Source organism: Rhinolophus sinicus, chromosome 6 (genome assembly GCF_057876585.1).
Source record: "Rhinolophus sinicus isolate RSI-liver-muscle chromosome 6, RSI-T2T, whole genome shotgun sequence".
Lineage (NCBI taxonomy): Eukaryota > Metazoa > Chordata > Mammalia > Chiroptera > Rhinolophidae > Rhinolophus > Rhinolophus sinicus.
Genome location: NC_142506.1, coordinates 47,470,461 through 47,493,495, shown reverse-complemented (window position 1 = coordinate 47,493,495; position 23,035 = coordinate 47,470,461). Strand labels below are relative to the sequence as shown.

General features: G+C 43.6%; 1 protein-coding gene across 5 annotated transcripts in view; it reads left to right on the top strand.

Moving 5' to 3' along the window:
- The first annotated feature begins 5,807 nt into the window (after window positions 1-5,807).
- LYST (lysosomal trafficking regulator) overlaps window positions 5,808-23,035 on the top strand; it is a 172,927-nt gene continuing 155,699 nt past the window's right edge. For 3 of the 5 annotated variants that reach the window (XM_019746975.3, XM_019746973.3, XM_074316726.2), the window contains exon 1: window positions 19,150-19,287. The gene's annotated coding sequence lies outside the window, so the exon portion shown is untranslated. Of the gene's footprint in view, window positions 6,396-19,149; window positions 19,288-23,035 lie in introns of those variants that run through there. The other 2 variants (XM_019746974.3, XM_074316725.2) reach the window with 2 other exon arrangements.

Sequence of the window (23,035 nt, the reverse complement as noted above, 5' to 3'; positions counted from 1 at the left end):
GGGTCTGTTTTTCCTGACAACACAACAGTATCTGCAGGTCAAAGGACAATTGATAACCCTGTTTGTTTTCACAGAGACTTTGACCAGGCATGGCGAATTCTTAACTCTTTTTGGCCAGCCTTGCACGGAATTGACCAGGCCCAGGCCTTCCTTCCACCCTCCCTGGCTGGCTTTCCAAGCCCCCTCTTTGAGAGCCTCTGTGACTCTCTATCTTCACAGTTACCTTTTTATATAAATAGACCCTGGGGGGAGGGGGCATTTTTAAATAAACAGATCAATGAGCTCTTGGAGCTGTTGCCCTTCTAATGATGTTTAGATACAAGGGGAAACCTGTGCAGCAATGTAAGGAGCCCTGAGAGCTCGAGAACTTTGCATTCCCAGTGCAAGGTCCTTAAGGGGGTGGTGTCGGTGCACGGCTTGAGTGCTGAGGAAATATAGCCTCCTGGACTTTCAGTGGAAATTCCACCACTTAGAATATGCTACACGACACTAACATTGTCTCTCCTACAGAAGCGGCCGAGTCTTGGATTGGTGTCTGTAGCAAAGACTGGCACTCTCAGAGGTCTTCGTTTGTCCTCAAGCTCAGAGAAACTGGTGCACAGGATAGAGGAAAGATGGAGTGAGAGGGCGTGGGAAGGGAGTGGCCACGGCCTATAGTGATAATGACCTTTGATGAGGCCAGTGGTGGGAACAAGTCTGCTGGCCACAGCCATGTGGCTGGTGAGGGTGAAAGTGGGTTGATCCCGGGGAGGGGCTCCCAGCACTGCTGCTGCCCGAAGGAGGGACAGGGTCTATAGGAAAACCCTCACTTCCAACCTCTCCCTGAAGTCCGAAGGCCTTAAGAAATCCTCTTTTTAAAAGGGTGTTGCTCTTTGCCCACACTTCAGTGTACTCATAGTTGTGTTAGGTTCTTTGAATGACAAGCACCACATGTGGGATGAGGGGCCACGGAGAAAAGTATCAGCGAGGTTCATAGCCATAATATCACTGTTGTCATTTTTAATCATTTTGGAGTCACAGAAAAATCGCAGAGATAGCACAGAGAGTCCCCAAACCCTTCATTCAGTTTCCCCTAATGTTAACATCTTACAGAGCTGCGGTACAGTTACCACAACTAACACATTAACCTTGATACAATTAGACATTCGACTTTGTTCAGATTGCATCCGTTTTTCCAGTAATGTCCTTTTTCTGTTCCAGGATCTCACATTGCACGCACAGCTGTACTGTTTTATATCTGCTCAAAGTCTGAAGAAATTATGGCAAATGTATGATTTGATTGAACTTTCTGGAAAGAACAGAAAGTTCATTCTGTTACCTTCTGGCTAATAATGGAGAGAAAGCAAAATGTAGTGATTATGCCCAAATTCTGCCTCCAGCACTCTCCAGCTGTGTGATCCAGTGGTTACTTAATCTCCCTGTGCCTAAATGACCTCATTTCAAAAATAGGGATAATTGCAGTACCCACCTCTTAGAATTACTCTGAGGCTTCAATGTTTTAATTCATGTAAAGCAACTGGAATAGCGCCGACAGTCCCCGACTTGGAATGCAGCGACTTACAATTTTTCAGTTTTATGATGGTGAAAAAGGAATACGCATTCAGGGGAAACCGTACTTTGAATTTTGAATTCTGATCTGTTTCTGGGCTGGTGATGTGCATATGATACTCTCTCGTGATGCTGGGCAGCTGGGGTGGGGGTGGGGGGAGAGCCTCCGCTCCCAGTCAGCCAGGCAAGGAAAAGGATAACAACTGATACGCTGCGGTGTGCTGTGTTGCCAACGATTTTTGGATATTGTGTTCTGAGCACATTTAAGGTGGGCTAGGCTAAGCTGTGATGTTTGGTCAGTTAGGTGTATGAAATGTATTTTCAACGTAAAGTATTTTCAGTTTATAATGGGTTTATCAGATCATAACCCCATTGTAAGTCGAGGAGCATCTGCATAATAGTTCACAAAAATGTTTTAAAAATAGCTCCTTTGAGCTTCTCTGGATCCCATTTTCACAGGAAGTCACAATCTTCTTTGTACATTCATTAGCCATGTTATAAAACACACTGCACTGAATTGTAATTCTTTGTTTCTGTTGTCTCTCCAACAATGCCTTCCATCTAACACATCAAGGACGTACACAATTAAGCATTTTCGGTCTGAAGGAAGGAAAAAATAGAGAGGGGAGGAAAGCAAGCTGAGGGGCTAGGCAGCGCCCCTACCAGCTCTAATGGGGGCATGGGCTAGAGTGGGGGAGGGGCATGTGCTGGCTGCAGCAGTGACAGGGAGATGAATGACAGCACAGAGCAGCCAGGTAGGAGCAGAGGGGCCTGGATGTGTGCACCAAGATGCAAAAAAGTTCTGTACAGTTCTGTGGAGAGCAGTGCAGTGTAGAGGCCGGGAAGAACTTTCCATCTCTAGTCTGGGCTGAAAATTCCAGGGCACTAATGAACTGGAGCACAGCTGGCACAGTGTCTGCAGTGAGCTCTCATCCTTGAACACTGAGTAACAAGCCCCACACCCCTTTCTTTTTTAATTTAACCATTTTAAGTGTCCAGTGCAATGACATTAAGCACATTCACAGTGTTGGGCAACCGTCCCCACCATCATCTCCAGAACTTTCCATCCTCCCAAACAGAAAGTCTGTCCCCATTAAACATCGACTCCCCATTCCTCCTTGTTCCCCCTGCTTCCCAGCTGGCGGGAAACCACCATTCTTCTTTCTATCTCTATGAATTTGCCTATTCTAGTACCTTGTATGAGTAGAATCATACAGTAATTGTCTTTCTGTATCTGGCTTATTTCACTTGACATAATGTCTTCTAGGTTCGTCAGAATTTGCTCACTTTTTAAGGCTAAATAATATTCCATTGTGTGGATAGACCACACTTTATTCGTCCATCGATGGACTTGGGTTGCTTCCACCTTTTGGCTGTTGTGAATAATGTTTTATGATAATGGGTGTATAAACATCGGTTTGAGTCCCTGCTTTCAATGATTTCGGGTATGTACCCAGAAGTAGAATTGCTGAGTCATATGGTAATTCTGTGTTTAACTTTCTGAGCAACTGCCAAAGGAGACCCCTTTTTTATAGAACAAGAAAGGATTCTAGGGGGTGGGAGGGTGGAGAGGAGGGAAGATAGTTCCAAGAATGAAGAAACAGGATTCCTTAGAAAGTTAACTGAGTTTTCCGTCCTCTCTGTAATGCAGTACATTGCATGCCATCCCAGCAGGGCAGTGGCGCTTTGTGTTTCCTGGCTAACTGATCTTGTAACCTTTCCAAACAGTATGAACATATACTGAAGGCTTGTGAAGGATAGTATCTTGAAGTTTTCTCTACACTTCACCCCTCCCCATTACTTCTGACATATTTTTAGTATGCCATTCTGTCATCTCTAATAATAATAATGGGCAACTCATAAACAGGGTAAATAGTTAATGAGTCTTACGTTTTCCTATTGATATTTTTTTAAAGAGTATGATAACTCTTTAGAGGACAAATGGTTTAGTCCTCCTTGAATCCAATGGCAACTAATTTAATGCCAATTTTTCAGATAAAAGATAAAAACTTTTTTTTTGTCTGACCTATTGTATCCAGTCTATTTCTCTTTTTGCTTTAGCTACCAGGAATCTAGCCCAAAGTCAAAACTTAACTACAATAATCAGCTCATCTTGGGTAACTTGTTGTATTCACCCATTTACAGAATCCCTATTGAATATTCAGACTTAAATTGCCCTATTTTTAAAATTATGTGTAAGTATGAAAACTACCTTGTGTCCTTGTAGAACTAGGCAAGATATAAATCCTAAGTGAATAAAAGTAATCCTACACCTTTAAGAAGTTAATCCTTTCATATAACCTGAGTCCCACGTAGTACAATACAGCAATACTTACATACAACAGTTATCACAGAACTGCACAGACTTCACGAGCTGGAAGCATCTTAGAGAAAAATCAAGTTTACTGTTTGTGTTGCCCTAACTGACCTGTTCATCTGGCGAAATCCGGCCCCCTGAGAGAGGGTCACCACACTGAGGATGACAATCAAGCATTGGGGAATCTGCATTCACTTTTCAAGCCACTTGATCTCACTCTGTGATCAGAAGAAGGCTGAACTGCATGATAATAGCAACCTGTAAAGATGCTCTGTCTTCCACATGATTCCTTTGCATCCCAGTGGTTAACAAGGGTCTTTAAGTTCACAATTGGGTCAAGATACATTGCTCTCAGGAGGAACGCGTTAATTCAGTACATCCCGTTGTGTAGGTGGTCAGACAGCGGTCGAATTAAATGAGGCAGGAAGTATCACGAGAAATGCAGATCACACAGGGAAGTAAGTCTGCACAGGTATTCTAAAAGCTTCAGGGCTGTTTTGTGTGTTAACGTGAAATAGAGCTAACAAACCCTTCAAAGTAAAGAGGATGTTTTCTCTGTAGCTGTGTACATTGACAGTGCCTTTTTTCTTTATAGCAGTCAGATAGTGTTTTCAGGTTGGAAAGATAAAGAACTTTCTCTCCGTCCTTGTGACGCTGACATCTCTGTCGGGTGTGTCACTAAGTTAGCCCAGAGCTGATATGTAGTCACACCTACATTGTTTCCCTGAGGGTGGCTGCGGAGTCACAGATGTGGCCCAGACAGGGATAAGCAGTGCAAGCAGCGACTGCAGTCACTATTCATGGAAAAATTATTTACTGAGGGCCGGATACATACATGGCACATGATCTATTTGAATATATTTGCAACTGTTAGTTTCAGTACCAATTATAAAGACTGTGCCTTGTGCTTTTGGGCTCAGCCAGGCATGGAAACTGAGAACTGTAGTACTGTGGTGATATCACTTGTAATTGCCATTGTTCTAGGCCCCACCATGATGTCATAATAATATGCATCTCTCTACTTATAACCTACGTCCAGAATGTAACACGATTAGCATCAATTTCTAGGTACAGCGATAATCCTGAAAGTTCTGAGCAAATACATACGGTACATAGTAGCCGTTCAACAAATGTTTATTTATATCTACAGCGTCATCTATATATACATGTATGTATCGCACACACAGACAGCAATCTAGTTCGTAGTTAGGAGCACGGAATTGGAAGGGAAACAGGCCTGGATTCAAGTGCTGGTGCCACCCTTTAAAAGTAGGGTGACATTGGGCAAATCTCAGATTTCTTATCTGTAAAAGGGGAATAAAAATACCATGTTTGTAAAGGGCTAGCCCAGGACCTGACTTAAATGCTCAATTGAAAATGTTTGGGAATTAGGTGGAGGTGGTAGTTGTGCACCATTTGGAATGTACTAAATGCTACTGAATTGTTCACTTTACAATGGTTAATTTTATGTTATGTCAATTTCATCTCAATAAAATGTTTTTTTAAAATAGCAATTTATTATATTTATACATAGATATGAATTTGTTAATAAAAATATTAATTGAGAAATCTATAATCGGCATGGAATTCAAAATGATGATAGTGTTTAATAAAAAAATTTAAAAAGAAATAATAGCATTAAAAAAAGGAAAGAGGCAGAGATCAGGACAAAGGAAGGGCAAAAAAACTATAGTGTTGAGTTTGGTGAAAGTTTGGTTAGTGGCAGCAGCGAGGCTCCGGACTCACAGTCTGGCATTTAGTTCAGTCCTATGCCCTCCAAGGACTGCAGAATTCTCAAACCAAGAGTATTGATGATCTCACAGGGACCAACTTGCCCCCCCACCCCCCGCTCTCCGCAGGAGAGTCAGGGTGCTATGACTCATAGGAGCCACCACGAAATCACTAACTGGAAATCCTTGCTGCAGCTACACTGCAAAGGAATCGGACTTGATTTGCCAAATTGCCCATGTGATCCAGGCATGGCCACCTGCCAAAGAGCCAGAGGGAGAGTAGGCCACTCGCTTTCCTGGCAACATGGAGGTTTTCTAGCTCCATCACCAAGTGAAAAGACAGCATAGGGCTTCCAAGAAGCCATTTCCAGTGACGATTGGGCTTTGATAAGAGTGGCTGTATTGCCAGAGTGTTCGGTGCATTGCCTCTTTCAGCAGCTCGTCCATTCTTCCATGGGGAAGTTGTGTCTGAGGTTCTTGTGGTCCATGAAGATACTGCCTTCACCATCTGCTTCTGCATCTTCCTCCGGTGACATCAGAGTGCGGCAGGATTTGCCTTGGCCATCTCACAGGGCTGTTTGACTCAGGTGTGCCAGGAGAACCATCCTACCCTAAGTCAGCTGAACAGAAGCCAGGAGTTAACTGCCACCAGGCGACCCAACTTGCTTCACAGCAGAGACCAGTTTGCCTGCAGCTAACAGAGTAGATGGCTGCTAATTACCATGCAGTGAAGATGCCTACAGAATGACTACCAAAGGGAAGAGTTCCTTGCTCAGCTGAAGAAGGTAATCAATATGCATGTAAGTTCAAGTGTTTCTGAGACTTCCCAGTGCCAGCCAAGAGCATGGCAGTTTTGCTGGGCAGGTTGCGTGCAGGCTGAAAGCTTTAGAACTACCGAGGAAGGTGATTAGCAGATGGGTTCCTGGCAGCCCTGGTGTGCTCAGGAGCTGGTTCCCACAGACTGCTTGCTCAGAATGGCCAAATACTGTGTAGAAAGGAAGGAGAATGAGAACACTTCTCTGGAGTAGAGTGAGCCAAACTCCCTCATTGGAGAGGTTTCGGCTCTGATTCTTGGATGCCAGTGAACTGAGATTGTGTGGGGCATGGCGTAGTGACAAGGGCCGCTCAGTAAGTGGGTACAGCTGGGCTCCTGTGGCATGTCATTAGACGAGGTACCCCAAGCCCAGCCCATCCAGAAGGCACTCAGTCATCCCCTCTCTCCCCTCTCACTGCTGGCTCTCTGACTCGTCAGCCTCTGTTCTATTCCTGATATGCTAGGGATATCTCGAGGCCTGCCCCATCTTCCAGACTAGAGACTGAGCTAGCAGGAGGAGGGAGTCAGCACGGAACCAGGGAGTGGGGTGGGGAATTGTGAAGCAATCAATCAACAGTTCCACGGCTGGACTTGTAGGGCAAAGGAGGGGATTCAAGGGAAAGTGAGGAGGAGCCAGAATGCCTGCCAAATTGGGAGGGGGCTGAGGATAGTGTGGAAGTCAAGAGTTTGGAGCATAGGAGTAAAGAACAAACCCAAGTGGGGTCTCACGCGGTTGCTCTGAGCCAGAAGACCTGGAGAGCATGTGGGTGGGTCGGCCTGGCTGAGGGGAATCAGGAGTGGATGAAAAGACAGAAAGACAGCTGCATCTACTCGGAAGCCAAGCCAGTAGGCGGGGAGCTATCCTCCACACCGTGGGCCCTCCACACCCCACCTCTCGTTGGTTCCCACATCCTCCCAAACAATCCTGTCCATTCCCACGTCCTTCAAGCGTGGGCCCTCCTCACCTCTGTCTTGGGCTATAGCAAGAGCCTCCTCACCACCGTCCCTGCCTCCAGACTCTTTCCCCTCCAATCCGTTCCCCACACAACCGCCAAATATTGTCTTTCTAAAACACAAGCTTGGTGTCGTCCCCAGGCTTAAAGGACACTAATGGCTTTCTATTGCCTGAAGAATAAAGCCAACACACAGGATACGCAGGAGCCTTCAGGACCTGTCTCCCCTGCTGTTGCCGTTTTATTTCCTGTGACTTAACCTGCAAGTACCCAGTCACCTCAAGTATCCAGTCACCTGAATTATTTGCTGTTCCTTGAATAGACCTTGTAATTGACTTCTTACTTCAGACATTATTTCCTCAACCCAGAATACCTTTTTCTTCTGTCCTGCCTACCAAACCTCTCCTCATCTTCCAAGACAAAGCCACCTTCCCTGAAAAGCCTTCCCCATGCCCCTCCCTCCAGATCGGGGTTAATAGTTCTCTCTCTCCTATTGTGTGTGTGTGTGAGTGAGTGATAAAATATACATAACAAAATGTACGACTTGAACCATTTTAAGTGTAGAGTTCTGCGACATTAAATAAATTCACATTGTTGTGTAAGCATCATCACCATCCCCAACTCAAACTCTGTCCCCATAAAACACTAACTCCCCATTATTTCCTCCCCCTGCCCCTGGCACCCACTCTTCTACTTTCTGTTTCTGCATTTGCCTAGTTTAGGTGCCTCTGCCTCATGTAAGTAGAATCATATAATATATATTCCTTTGTGACTGTCCATTTCGTTTAGCATGATTTCTTCAAGGTTCCTCCATGTTGGAGCAGGCGTCAGAACTTCCTGTTTAAGGCTGACAGATATTCTATGGTGTGCATCCACCACACTCGTTTAGCCATCAGTTGTTTGTGGACACTTGAGTTGCTTCCACCTTTTGACGATTATGAATAACACTGCTGTGAACATCAGTCAGTGTTATAATATCTGAGTCCCTGCTTTCAATTCTTTTGGGTCTATACCGCAAAGTGGTATTGCCGGATTGCATGGTAATTCTAACTCCTGTGCTTTTTCATCAAAGGTAATTGTGACTGTTAAGTGTGCATCTTCAGTATGGTAATGTAGCCACATGTACATTAATACATAGAGGCAGCCAAAGCACCGGCAGAGATCCTGCAAAGACTCTTTGACTCTTCATTGCAGCAAAAGTGTGTTTTGTACAGAGAGATGTTGCAAACCAGTTGAAACATGACAGTCAGTTAACACTTGAACTCTAAAATTAGATTGTGGCAACGTGTTTCTAAGAAAATCCTTTCAAGAAATTCAGTTAGTAGTTTGTAGTTCTCACTTTGTTATCTGCTTGGGAACATGGAGCCAAGAAACCGGAGTTCTACTCTGCCTGGCCCGTTACTAACAGTAAGTTATTTAATTCTTTAGGTTCTAATTTTACCATCAGTAAAACCACAAATGTCCCTGTACATTCATGAGCAAAGAACAATCCAAATGAAGGCATTCTGGTAACCTAAAAAAAAAAAAAAAAAAAGAAAAGAAAAGAAAAGGGTCATTTGCATTATCATAGTGATAATATGGTACCCAAGCAACACTGCGGCGTCTGTAGCAGACCTGAGTGGTAGCGAGGGGGATGCACGGTCCTCTCTCAAAGGCAGTGAAATGGAATTCTTTAATGGAGGGGGTCCAGTAATACTTGACCATTCCCATCTGGATAAGAAAAATCTTTGAGTAAGAAGTAGAATTCCAGGGACCTTTGAAGAAGGATAGGAAAGCTGCTGGTAGGGTTTTAAAATGTGGCAGTTGAGGAGCCAGTGTTCCATTAGATAAGGAATAGGCACAGAGAAAGAAAGCCCGGAGCCAAGATTTTACAAAGCACTCTGGGTAAAAATAGATGGCCGAGGCCTGTATAGTGTGTGGGCATTCCATCCAGGCAGTATCAGCGTGAGGTTTTGTGAAAACCTGTGGGTAGAATATACACTCTAACCTACTTCACGTGGCTGTTTCTGACCGATAGTACCTATTAGGTGTGGCTAAAATGTGTTTATAGTCACTGTTAAGATGTTGGTACCAAATTATGACACTTACCGAGGGATAAGTCTACATAGCTTCCTTGCCTTTAGAAGAACTGAAAGGAACCAGTAAAGTTACTTTACTGGTTACTTTTAGTTCTTACAATCCACATTCTTCTCTTCCATGTTTTCAGAATGTCTGTGCTATTGATTTTCCAGAAGGCAGAATACGGCAAGACGATTGATCCTTTTTTCACAGAGACCGATAAATTAATATTGAACGGGATGTATCCTCCCTCCTTCACTCCTCCCTCTTCACTCCCTGAAATTGAAGACCTGGCCAGAAACAGAACATGTGTGGTACAACTACAACATTCAGGTGATAAAATCAAGCACTTGCAGGTACGAGGCAGGAGGCACAGGGCTATACATGTAATCACAGTTAAATCATAGGAAAAATGAGACAGCAGTTCTTCTTCTGAAGAACTTCTGAAAATTAACATCCATTTTCAGGGCTATCAGTTTATGAATCTATATTTCTTTATTTTAGAGAGTTCTGAAACAGCCTGGAAAATAGAAAGGAATGTAGTAGATAATAACGGTGGCATTTCTAATTAAAGGGGAAAAGATGAGTATAAAACCTGATGTTAAAACAAGAGATTATCCATTTGGAGGAAAATGTTTTCTCTCTTTCCATTTAAACGGTGTCTTTCACACTTATTCTCAGGCATCTGGTTAGGGACCCACTAGACAGGGGGCAGCGCTTAAGGTGAATATTGTTGGCGCTCAACCACTTCTCACCATATGTTCCTTCTTGGATAAACCAGTCCTCAGTGCCCGAGGATTTGTCTTGGTTTTGAAGACATCTATTATATATCTGACTTGAATTTATTGGATTTCAGGAACCCCCACATCCAGCAAGTGTGCTCTTCCCAGTGACAAATGTTCTAAAACCGTTTCTCTTTATTAAGAACCGCCATGGTGGGCAGGAGGCTCACCTCGGTGGCCCGGACAGCTGTCTTCCGCGTGGGAAGAACTCACCTCACTGGGCTGCCTGAGCCCGGGGTAGTGGACACAATCACAGGGGTAAAACCAGGTTTCCAACAGTTAGCAGAGGCACAGTTGCCAGTGAACAGAGTTGTCTGCATCCCATCAGGAAACCCTCGCTCTCCAATAGACCCAATTATCAGTCGGCAGCTGAGGTCCAGAAATGGTGCAGTAGGCTGAACAGGAAACAAGTCAGGAGAGGTTATCCTGCTGGGTGAGTGGCCCTATGACAGTGCTTTACAGTACGTTTCCTGGATCATCTATTACTTTGATTTGCTAACCTTGAGCTCTTGGCTGATGCTTTTAATGTGTGGAGAAGAAAGTTGTACAGTTTGAGCAGTGATAGCAGACGCAGAGCTATAAGCATTATTTTTATCTCAGGTTCAGCAACCTGATTCTTAGGGAGAGAGTCTGGTGGGGGCAGGGAGGAGGGAGAGTGCAATAGAAGAGGGAGGATCTTCTAGAAATCACATAGAATTCAGAAGAAGCTGAGTCAAGTGGTGGCTTTGCACATTGGCCAGAATCCATCCATAGAGACAGAGTCACTTGCCACAAAGCCACTTCCCCTGGCCCTGGGAGGCAATAGTTCTGAGAGGCTACCTCCAGGCAAAGGTCAAGCCCTCCTGGAGGTCAAGCTGTGGCCTTGGGCCTCTGCTGACTAAATTACCCTACCACGCTGACATTTGTGAAATGACATCATGATTTCTTTAAAATGTGGATAAAATCCAGAAGATTATGTTATCAAATAGGCCTTTCTTATTTAATGTCTTGCTTTACAGGCCACAAAAGTGCTTTATTATGTCTTATCTGATAAACTGTTTTCCTCAGTTAGTCCTAGAATCTGGAAATCCCCCTCCCCATCTTCTCTATTGTATACTTTAGTTATTGTTTTTCCAACATAAAGTCTGCATTTTTTCCAATATTACTGTGTGTGTTCAGACCTCTTTACCATGTTGGATGTTGTTATACTTCCAAACAGATTACAGCATGTATTTTATTTTCAGGCAGATGGCACCCCTGGGCTACATTTATATGCTAGCTGTCTCAGAACTTTACTTGTGGGCAACTGTCTCAGAATTTGACTTGTGGAATAGCTGCACTAAAAGGACAAAATTTGACGATATGTCACCTGTCTACAGAATAAATCCTACATTCCCTTTGTTTCCAGCATTGCTCTAAGTCAGCTGGAGCTGGGCGGGGGAAGGGTTTTTGCTTCACTCTGAGTCTCAGGTAAACATCTGATGGAGGGCGTGACCTTCCTCCGCCATGGCTGGCACTCTGCAGGCTCCTCCACATGGCAGAGGGGGCCACTCTCTTTTCTCTGGTGCCACCAGTTAGTTGCATGGGTGCTAAGGCCGTGCTGCCTGGGACCAGGGATCCTACAGACATTTTAGTGTAATAGGCTGTTCAATTTTTAATCTGAGATGCCTTTGAAATGCCTTTGAAATCTCAGGACTTTGAAATATCTAGGATGCTGGTGGGGAGCAAATTTGAATGCCAGACACCTTTCTATACACACAACCACCCCTTCCTTCTGCAACCCAAATTCTGTTATTAGATGAGCTTGGGCACCGGAGACCCTTGGAATGAGAGCTTCCCCCAGAACACTCCTCACTCACTCATATGAATCCATTGGGATCCCTACAACTCCCACCATCTGAATTCCAGAGGTAAACATAGCGTAGACTTAAGGTGGGGCCAAACTGCATCAATGTTCAGTTCTAATTCCAAATATATGACAGTTCTATGCCTCTCCAATTAGTTTACATAGTGAATTGGGGAAATGATTTTGTAACTTTGACAAGTTGGATTTCTCTTTGCATAAAACAGTGCTTTGCTAACAAACAGGATTCCACATCAGAACGCAGATGGATATAAAACATTCTGCTATTCCAAGCACAGAAATCGGATTTTAAATAAAATCTCCCAAAGTGTAATTGACACATGACCTCTGAGTCTGGTAGAGTGCTTGTCTCCATTTTGTTTAGTTGTTTTTCTGGAACTTTGTTCTGTTGTTTTATTCGGAATATGTTTCTTTGTCTCCTCATTTTGGCTGCCTCCCTGTGTTTGTGTCTATGTATAAGGTAGAGCTGCTATGTCTCCTGGTCTTAGTAGAGTGACCTTATGTAGTAGGTGTCCTGTGGAGCCCAGTGACACAATCTCCCTGGTCACCTAAGCTCCAGATGAGTCTCTTGTGTGGGTTGTGTGTGTCCTCCTGTTGTAGTTGAGTCTTGTTGCTATTTGCATGTCAATGGGAGGGATTGGTTCTCAGGCTCATTGGTTGTAAGGATTTACTATGAATACAGTAGAGGAGCTGTTATGCAGGGGCTGATCCTACAGAGCAGGGTTCGCTTTAGCAGGGCTCTGGTACCTGCCCTGTCTGCTCTTTGGGCCTGTCATTTGTGGAGGTGGTTGGGTGGTGCTCTGGTGTGGTTTGAAGTTGGCCACTAGGTGCTTTTGTTCTGAGGAGGGGCTCTGGGAGGGGCTCTGGGGCAGACCTGAGTCAGCCAGTGCCTGCGTCCTGGTATGAGCTAGAAAGTGATCTGCAGATGGTTGCCACTTGTGCTGGCTTGGAGGTGCCTGGGACAGTCTAAACTGTGCACTGAGGTTGGCTGCCACTAATGCTGGGCTTGGGGCTGCTTAGCAAGAGGTATGAGGCATGCTGAGGGCAGATGCTGCCTGTCTGGGGTTTGTGAACCTTTGAGAGATTTTAAGAATGTCTGCAGCATGAGCCAAGACAGGCTGTTTATATGGAAAAGCCACTGGAAGCGGCTTGAGTGGGTCTGCAAGTTGGTTGGGGCAGGGTCTCAGGGAATTACCAGGGCACAACAAACAGTGTCAGGTAGGTTGATGGAGACTCAGATATGGTGCTGATTGCGTGTGCAGACTGGGTAGGAGGAGGACTCAACAAAGGGACAATGGCTTCTGCCAGCACTTCTGTCTGGGAGAAAGCTGCCCCTCCAGTGCTTACCCTGGAGCCAGACAACTCAGCTCCTCCCCATGTGTACCTGGCACCTTTCAAGCCTCTGCCCCAAGGCTAGAGCTCAGAGCAAGTGAGGCCATCAGCAAGCAAGTCCTTGTGCAGGCCTTTTAAGAGAAGTGCCTGGGACTTCAGCCACTCTCCAGCTCACTCAGCCACAATCTCTGCTGGTGTTCACAGCCAGAGGTTATGGGGACTTCTCTCCTTGGCACTGGAACCCTGGGCTGGGCATCCTAGTGTGGGGCTGGGACCCCTCACTCCTCAGGGGGGACCTCTGCAGCCAAGATATCCCTTTCAATTTTTAACTAACACATGTGGGTGTGGGACCAGCCCATTCTGTGTTTCTGCCCCTCCTACCAGTCTTGACGTGGCTTCTTCTGTATGTCCTTAGTTATAGGACTTCTGTTCAGCCAGACTTCAGGCGATTCTCAATGATGATTGTTCTGTAGTTTTGTTGTAATTTTGATGTGGTTGTGAAAGGAGGCCAGAGCTGTGTTTGCCTACTCCGCCTTCTTCACCAGAAGCCTTATTCTTGTGATATTTTAAATCTTCTCAGATCCCCTGGGCTCTTGGCTTTATAAACAGGAGTGGATAGCAAACATGCATTTCTTATGATAGCATTGCTTAATTTCCTTCCACTTCTTAGCCTGTCTGTTGTGTAGGACAGACTTAGTTTGCTCTTTCAAAATAAGCAGCTCATGCAGGTTACAGTTCAGTTATTCATAAACTTGTTGACCACAGGAATATATTGGGAATTAAGACTGACAAATATCAACTATTAAAATTGGAAATGCAAGTAAATTACTTGGCTTAGAATTATGCTCAATAATGGACTTAGACCCCTCTGTTTTTAATGATGGTTATGGTGATAATAGCAATAACAACATATACATAAGCAATAAAATATCTGTGGCTATATATACATCACTTAGTGATTAATTATGGGATGACATCACAGAAGACTTTTATTTTCTATATTGTGTATTTGTTTTAACATTTGAATTTATTACTATAGCATATATTCTCTGTTTTAAGCAAAAAATAATTCAGAATTAAAACAAAAACAAAAACCGGTTACGGAAATTAATGGTACTGTTGCCCACAAATACAGTTGTTCCCACATATGAAAGTAGGACACGAAGACACACTCTGCATGAAGTTTCCACAACAAAGAAGGGAAATTTGGGTTTAACACTTTTAGCTGTTAAAAAGATCATCTTATAAAATATTGTTTGAATTTACAGATCTTTTAATGCAATGACATAAGCGTTTTTAAAGCATACTTTTGGAAATTTAAAATGCTATCAGTGACTTAGCAGAGAAAATTACATAAAAGAATCTTTTCTTAAGTAAACATTTTATTTTGCAATAACTGTAGATTCACATGTGGTTGTAAGAAAAGAATCTTATTAACACCTAATCTGATAAATTTTGCCATAAGGAGTGGATATTGCTTAACAACTTAATGGAGACATTGATTATGAATTGACCTTTTCAATACACTTGCAAGGTACCTATTAAAAAGGCAAGTTTTAAAGAGTCATGTGCATCCTAATAAAGTAAAGCACTCTAAAACTAAATTCATGCATCTATAATTTTCAGTATAGCTATTACTTGGTCTGTAGTAAAATGTGGACCTCTGGTTAATTTTGACCATGTCCATGACAGTGAAATGACAGCCCTGCATTTCCTCTACCACTTCTTTACCAATCCATTTCTGCTCCACTGCAATGCAGTCTGCATTAAAGTTGTCCAACTTCACCTAAAGTTATGATTAACTTACTACTGAGATATTTATTAGAATTTAAACAAAATGTTCTTAATTAAACCATTGATTCAATAAAATTGACTGTGCACTTACTATGTGCCGGGTACTGTTCTGGCACTTGGGGCACATCATAAACAGAACAAAGGTTGCTGCCTTCGTGTATCTTGTGGTCTAAATGTGGCAGGTAGTAAACATAATAAATGGATAAATTAAGTAGTATGTTAGAAGCTATAGGTGTGATGAAAAAGATCACATTTAGGATCACAACATGCCAACTCTCAGCACCAGATCCTAAGTGACAGAGAACTTGTGTGTTCTTTAATAAAATTATTTTGGGGGTATATTAGTCTGCTAGGGCTGCCATAACAAAATACTATAATCTGGTTGGCTTAAACAACCTATGAGACCTCCTTCTCATAGATTTGGAGGTCCAAGTTCAAGGTGCTGGCAGGGTTAGTTTCTGGTGAGGCCTCTCTTCCTGACTTGCAGACAGCCACCTTCTCACTGTGTCCTCACATGGCCTTTCCTTTGTGCCTCATGTGGAAAGCTCTGGTGTCTCGTCCCCAGCTTATTAGGACACCAGTCTTACTGGATTAGGGCCCGACCCTTGTGACCTCATTTAACTGTAATGATCTTCTTTAAGGTTCTATCTCCAAATGGAGTCACACTGGGGGTTAGGGCTCCAACATGAATGAGAGGGGGAAGAGGATTTCATCCGTAACAGATGGCACTTGTGATATGAAGGACACTCAAGTGTGGGGTCCAGGGGAGAGTCCTCTCTTTTGTAGGTTTAAGGGCAGTGCTAAGGTAGACCTAGAGAAGGTGAAATCTAAGCAGAGATGTGAGTTATCCACGTGGCTATCTGGAGAAAAAGCATTTCAGACAGAGGGAACAGCCAGTGCAAAGGCCATATGGCAGGAATGTGTCTGGAATGTTCGATAAACAGTAAAGAGGCCAGTATACCTGCAGGGATGGGAGAGTAGGAAGGGATGAGGTTATGGGGAGCCAGACAGTGTAAAGATCTTAGGCCATTGCAAGGATTTTGGTTTTGACTTGAGTGAAATGGGGGCTATTGTAGGTTTTTGAGCAGAGATGTGACATGATCTGATTTACATATGCATGTAGTCATGAAATTATTATTTTAACATATTTTGGTGAATAACTAATGTGAAATTGTGAAATTATACACACATACATTAACTGCGTCTTTTAAAATCTTGATTTAGAATCTCACTTTTAGAATCTAATTTTAAAGTTAAATTATCGGGAGAATTTCCCACTTACAAAGTTTTCCAGTGTGTAATGTATACATAAGTAGGGCTTCCTTCTATGTATCTATTACTTTTTCTTAATTCTTTCTTCTACTACATGTATATGATTACATATTTTTTATGTTCATTTGAAATCTTTTAAACTAAGTTTTACCTAATATGTACACTTAATATCTATTTCTAAGATACACTGAACAAAGTCAGTATTTTAGCTTGGTTAAAATACTTTATAACTGAGATATACAAAGAAAAGAATAGTCACACATGACATTACTTTATGCCTTTTACAAATAATATTTGAGGGCAAATTGTGTACCATTGTCATATAAAGTCTGTTTCATTCTCTTTGGCTTTAATGAAATCATAATCCTCTATTATCTTCCATTCAAAAGAGACAGAAACTGGCTTCTTACTTAAGATTTCTGTGACTTCTTTTGTCTATTAAAGAAAATGAGGTACTTTGAGATTAGTGGGTGAAAGTTGATGTGTAAATAAGAGTAGTTTTAGTTCTAGGTAAAACTGAGAAATAGGTCAAGTTTGGCTTCCCTTCCTCTTTGAGTTCAGGGAAATTCACCACATATCTCCAGCATCTAGCACAGTACCTAGCACATAGTAGGTGCTCATTATATACAGTTGACCCTTGAACAACATGGTTTGAATTGCACGGGTCCACTTGTATATGGGCTTTTTTTCAATAAATATACATTTGATCCTCTGTAGCCCCAGGTTTTGCATCCACAGATTCAACCAAGTACCGATGGAAAACAGTATTTTCCATCCACAGTTGGGAATTCATGGATGCAGAGAACCAACTGTATGCATCGTTCTATGCCATTTTATACAAGGGACTTGAGCATCCGTGAGTTTTGGTATCTGTGGAGGGGGCGGTTCCTGGAACCAATCCCCTGCGGATATTGAGAGATAACTATACTTAAGTTTTGGGGGAGTCAAAAGTTGTATGTGGATTTTCGACTGTGTGGAGGAGGTGCCAAGGCCTCTAACCCCACTTTTTCAAGGATCAACTATATTTGTTAAACAAGGGACTCGTTGCCTGAGACATCTCTTTCTTGTTAGGGATTTCATATTGTAGTGGTAGAAAAATTTTCCTTTTACCCCTCCTGGGTTGTTTGGCTGGTCTAATAATTAAATTGTCATAAGACTAATTAACAGGAGAAAAAAATTGATTTCATATGTATGGGAGCCTTATGAAAATACGAGACCCAAAGGCAGTCAGGCAATTGAGGCTCAAATGCCATCCTGAGCTAAGGAATGGAATAGGGGTCTGAGGTTTCAAAGGGGGAGGGGAGCAATTGATAGGAAGATAAAAGAGCAGATGTTTGGTAATCAGATGTTTTCCATGCCAGGCAGGTGAGTATTTCAGATAAAAAAAACTTATCTCTGGTAACGGGTCTCTTCCTGGTGCAGGCCCCCATCTAAATTCTTTTAGGCAGTTGAAGGAGAGGTCAAATTTTTCCTAAATCTGCTGGGTCTTAATTGCCTTCAGTTCAAAGTAATCCACATGCCAAAGTGGCACATTTTGGGACGGCATATTCTGCTCCCCTTCAGTATGTTGCCCATCCCTGGAGTATTTGCATTTTAAAAGATTGCCAGAGGAAGTGGGCAACCTCTGTCCAAGTTATGAATTGCTAATGGTTGAATTTCAGAGGTCATTGGGGAGATAACTCAAAGTGCAGAATTTTCACCTAGAGCCCCTTCAAACCACATCACTGGGTAATTATTTACTTGGCTTCCCATTGAGTCAGATGGGAGTTTGAAGTATTAAAAGTTGCACTTGTAAAAAAAAAATTGCACTTATTATACAGTCTTAGGATACAATATCCCAAATTATTTCTATTTCTCGATTCCTGCGCAGAAATTACTGGAGTTGTTAATTCTAAAGCAATCCCTGTCATTTTGTAAACCACGTGTTTATAGTTTGTATTGTTAGGGAGGACTTGAACCCCTGACCCTCAAACCTCAAAGTTCACAGTTTCCCGTTACCTCGGCAATCCTCCATGGCCTGTCACAGTGACTGGGTGGTGAGGAGGGGTGGCCTTTAAAACGCCAGACTGCCGGTGGCAGCAGCTTGTCAGCCGCGAGCTGGGCCCAGGGATACAGCCAAACATCCCTGGATTGAACCCACGCCTCCCACTCTCTGGAGGCACCGCTATTTTAAGGCACATAATGTTGACAGTACGAGTTGTATACAAATATATCCGAAGAAGGCTAAGTAGAAAAATACACCTTTGCGGTGAATTAATACCGCAGTGGCTTTGTAAACCTGCGTTCCTTGAAAGAAGCCTACAGTAACCTTTTGCAAGTGACCCTTCCTCGTCCCGACCCCGTCCCATATTTCTTCGACCCCCATCCTCTGGACCCACATAGTAGGACAGCAGGACAGCCTGTGTCGCTTTCCCCCGGTTCTGACGCAGCCCACGTCCCAGAGCCCTGTGACACGGAGAGCGAGACACCAGACACTCCAGGCCGGGTCCCCGTCCCAGCCCCCGCCCCACGGCTCGGCCCGCCCTCCTCCTTTCCCCATTGGCTAGGACCGCCCTCACTTCCCCTTTGGCTCGGCGGCTCCACGCGTAACGCCTGCGACGCCAGAGCGGCCTGACAAGCGAGGGGCGGGGCGCGGGGCGCGGGCGTGGCCAACGCGCAAGCGCAGGCGGGCTAGTCTGGGTCGGACGAGGGGGAGGGGGTGATGTTCCCGGTTTCCTGGGTTACCTGAGGGGGCGGGGGTGGGAGCTCGTGGCGGCGGCGGCGGCGGCGGCGGCGGCGGCGGCGAGGGCTCGGGATTTGCTCCGTGAGGGTGAGCGCGCGACGGCGGCGGCGTCCACACAGCAGGTGAAGCGGCGCGGGGCGCGGACAGTGCTGGTGGAGGGGTTGGTCCCGGATCCTGTCCCGGGCCTGGAGGGACGGCGGTCGGGGTGGTGACCATCAACCCGGGCTGGGGTCGCGGCCCGACGCCCGGCCCGGGGCTTCCTCTCCCGTTGGGGGCTCCGGGACTCCTCCTTGCGGCCTTTGGCAGCCCAGAGCCGTGGCGGGACCTTGGCGGCGGCTGCACGGCCACCAACACTAACTTTATTTCCCTGCACGGGGTGGGAGGTCTGGACGGTATTGATTATCCAGTGCTGCGGCACCCCCTGCCACGGCCGGTCCGGGACCGGCTGGTGGACGGCGGGAATTGACAGTTCCCGCGCCATCACCCTGCGGGTCGCTCCTGGCGCGTGGCTCCGCGGCTCCTCGCCCACCTGTCATCTTCCCCGTGCGCCCTGGTTCGCTCGCTCCAGTCTGTGACACCCTTTACCCGGGCGATAGACTCCACAGAATCCCCTGAGGCGTCTGCCGTCTGTCCCGGGCATCACTGCAGCCATGGCTGGGATGCTCCTTCGCCTCCGGTGGAATTAAACTGTATGGAAAATAACCCAGGAAGCCCCTAGCACCACAGTGTGGAGGCCAACGGGTTGTTTAGTGGTGGAGGGGCTAAGCTCAGAGGCTTTTAGAAATGCTTCCCAGGGCTGATTCTTACCGGTTACACAAAACAAAACATTGCCTATATGCTCAGCACACCGTACACACCCAGTGACAGCGCTTGGTAGTGGGTGAGGTTTGTTTTAAGCAGATAGACAATTTCAAGGGTTTTGAATACGTTGGTGTTGAATTCGGACCAATGTTTTCTTGAATGTTGAACGCAGCTCGCATTTTCCCTAGGGTTTGTTTAACAGATTGATAGGACAAAGTGAATTATACTTTTCTTCCTGTTGATTCTTGCCTGGTCTGCTCTGCTACTCTAAACGTCCACACCCAGAAGCCTTATGCTAATAAAGATGTTGACTCTGAGCGTTCATTTTATAGATGTAGTTAATTAATATGGGTATATGTTTTAAAGAGCTTTGCAAGTAGCCAGCTACTTTTTTTTTTTTTTGATAGTTCTTTGCTGTCATGCATATTGTTACTGAAAAGATTGGGGAAATTGGATAAAAGGGGGAATAAGGAGAAAATGAGTCACTATATAATTTAATTTACATGAAAGCAATTTATAAACTCTAAAATTATATATAAATTTGGTAAATATTTATTGAGCACCTACCTATTGTGCCAGACAGTTTTCTAACCAGATAAATATCCCCTCCTTCATGGAGTTTACATTCTACTGGGGGATCTCAGATAATAAAAAAATAAAAGGTGTGCTGTGTGAAATGGTGTTAAGGACTGCAGAGAAAAAGGGAAGAAGGAGGATAGGGAACAGAAGACAGTTGCCGTTTGAACTAGAGGTAGCCAGGGAAGACTTCCTGGAAAAGATGGCGTTTAAGACCAAGACTGGAAAGAAGTGAGAGGGTAATTTGTGCACCTTCTGGGAGAAGAGCGTTCGAGCAGAGGGAAACGCACTTGCAGAAGCTTGGAGGCGGGAGTGTGTGAATATGTTTGAGGAAAGCAAAAAGGCTGGTTTGGCTGTGGTGGAATGAGCAAAGTAATAGTAGAAATGGGGTGAGAGTAAATGGGAACAGGAAATCAGATTGTGTAAGGCCTGTAGGACTCTGTAAGGACTGGGGCTTCCACTCTGAGTGAGACTCATCCTTTGAATAGAGAAGGGATGTAAAAAGGTGGCTGAATGGAGACAAGACTTTATTGGGGGTGGAGCGTGTTTGGCAGGAGCAGAAGCAGGCACATCAAATCAGGGACTCTTGACACAATCCAGGCCAGAGATAATGTAACTTGGACCAGAGTGCAGTTGGTGGAGTGGTTGATTTCTGGATAAAGTGAGGGTAAGAAAAATGGAGCAGATATGTACTGAGGTGAGGTTTTAGGGAGAAACAGTTCGGTGGGGAGAAGGTTAGAAGACAATAAAATTAGACATCCAAGTGGAGACATCAGTAGTAAACCCTTGTGACTTTGTATTGAAGACATTTTTTTACATTATCTTGACTATAACAGGGGCTTACTATTTTCACCCAGGAACTGCCAACTTTTTTTCATGTTCATTTCTTTTTAGTTTTTTTGGAACAACCTAGTCATTCTTTTTACCTAATGTAGTTTTTTTTTTTTTTTTCTTTTTTTTTCTTCCACTCAGTATATCTGGTAGTCAGTTTTAGTTGTAGAGAAAGCCATATAATCCAGAATTTCAGAGTACCTATTTAGTTTGTTGCTCTATTTAACTTGAACACCTTCATCCGATTTATCTTTTTCTGAATTATGCTTAAATGCCTGGCTTAAGTTCAAGAATTTTTTTTTAAGCCTCAGAAATCTTGTTATCAGATGTGGCTTCACTTGGCCATTTGTGAAATTGCAATGGAAATGACCTGTATTTTTAATACTTTACTAGTAAGTCAGCAATATACAGGGGTTATCATAATTCTTCTGTTTCATTAAAAACGGCTTTAAATAAATGGGCCACCACATGTTAAATGGAGCTCTTTTTCATCAAATTATGCAATATTTGGAGCAATAGAATTTGACCTGTAAAACTTGTATTAAAAATATATCAAACTCCTGGAATTCAAGGTCTGACCTTTACATTAAGAATCCAGATAATAAGCTAATATTTTTAAATGAATTTTTAACCTGAATATATTCTGAAAGTATATAAAAATCTGTCAGATTAATAACTAATTATAAGTTGATTTTGGAGTCGATGGGAATACTATATTCTCTTTGATACTAGTTCCTTTTGCTATTACTTCTCACCAGTGTTTGTCCTTGCGCCTCTTAATTCTCCTGGTCTTGTTTTACAGTTGTTGAGTGAGGCTTGATACATTTGGAAATTTTCAGTGCTTTCCAGGTCTAACTGCTGGGAAGAAAATAATATCTAATAATATGAAACAGAAATGCTTAAAGTGTGATCATCTTAATTAAACAAGAAAGGAATCGAACAATTTTCCAAAAGGCTAGTCATCGTTTCATTCAGATGTGATTCATTGAAATCGAAAATGGATGAGGACATAAGAGAGTTTCTAGCCACTTTCAATGCGTGGAAGAAATAGATGAATGACAAGGCAGAGTACTGTACTACACATACTTTGAAAGGTTTATACAATTGCTGCCCCTCGTCTTTAAAAAGTAAAGAGAGTAGAAGATTTTTGCCATAAACCTGAAGAATTGCATATTTTAAATTTAAAAATGGGGTGAGGGAAGGTGAAGCCCAGAAACTATACATTGAACAACTTGACACTGACTGATTCCTAGAAAAATTATAGACCAGATTGCCAAACAGATGCTTTGTGATTTGTGATTAGAAAAGAATGTACTGGTCACTGAAACCCAGAATTGGATTTTTAAGAACCAGTCATGCTAAATTAACCTTATACTCACTTTGCCAAAGGTACAATAATATTAATCTTTGTAAGCACCTCATATCTTACAGAATGCATTCCCATTTATTATGTCCTTTAACCTTCAACACTTCCCTGTGACGTAGGAGCCCTGGGAAGACACATAGGTGACAGCTGTGGGAGATTTTAGAAAGGACTTGCTTAGGTATGGGGTACAGGAGAGAGAGGAATCAAACTGTGTTTTAGGATTCTCGATTGTCTGACTGGTTGAATGGTGATGTTGGTAATTGATCTTAATTTAAAAAATACAGGTGGAGGAGGAG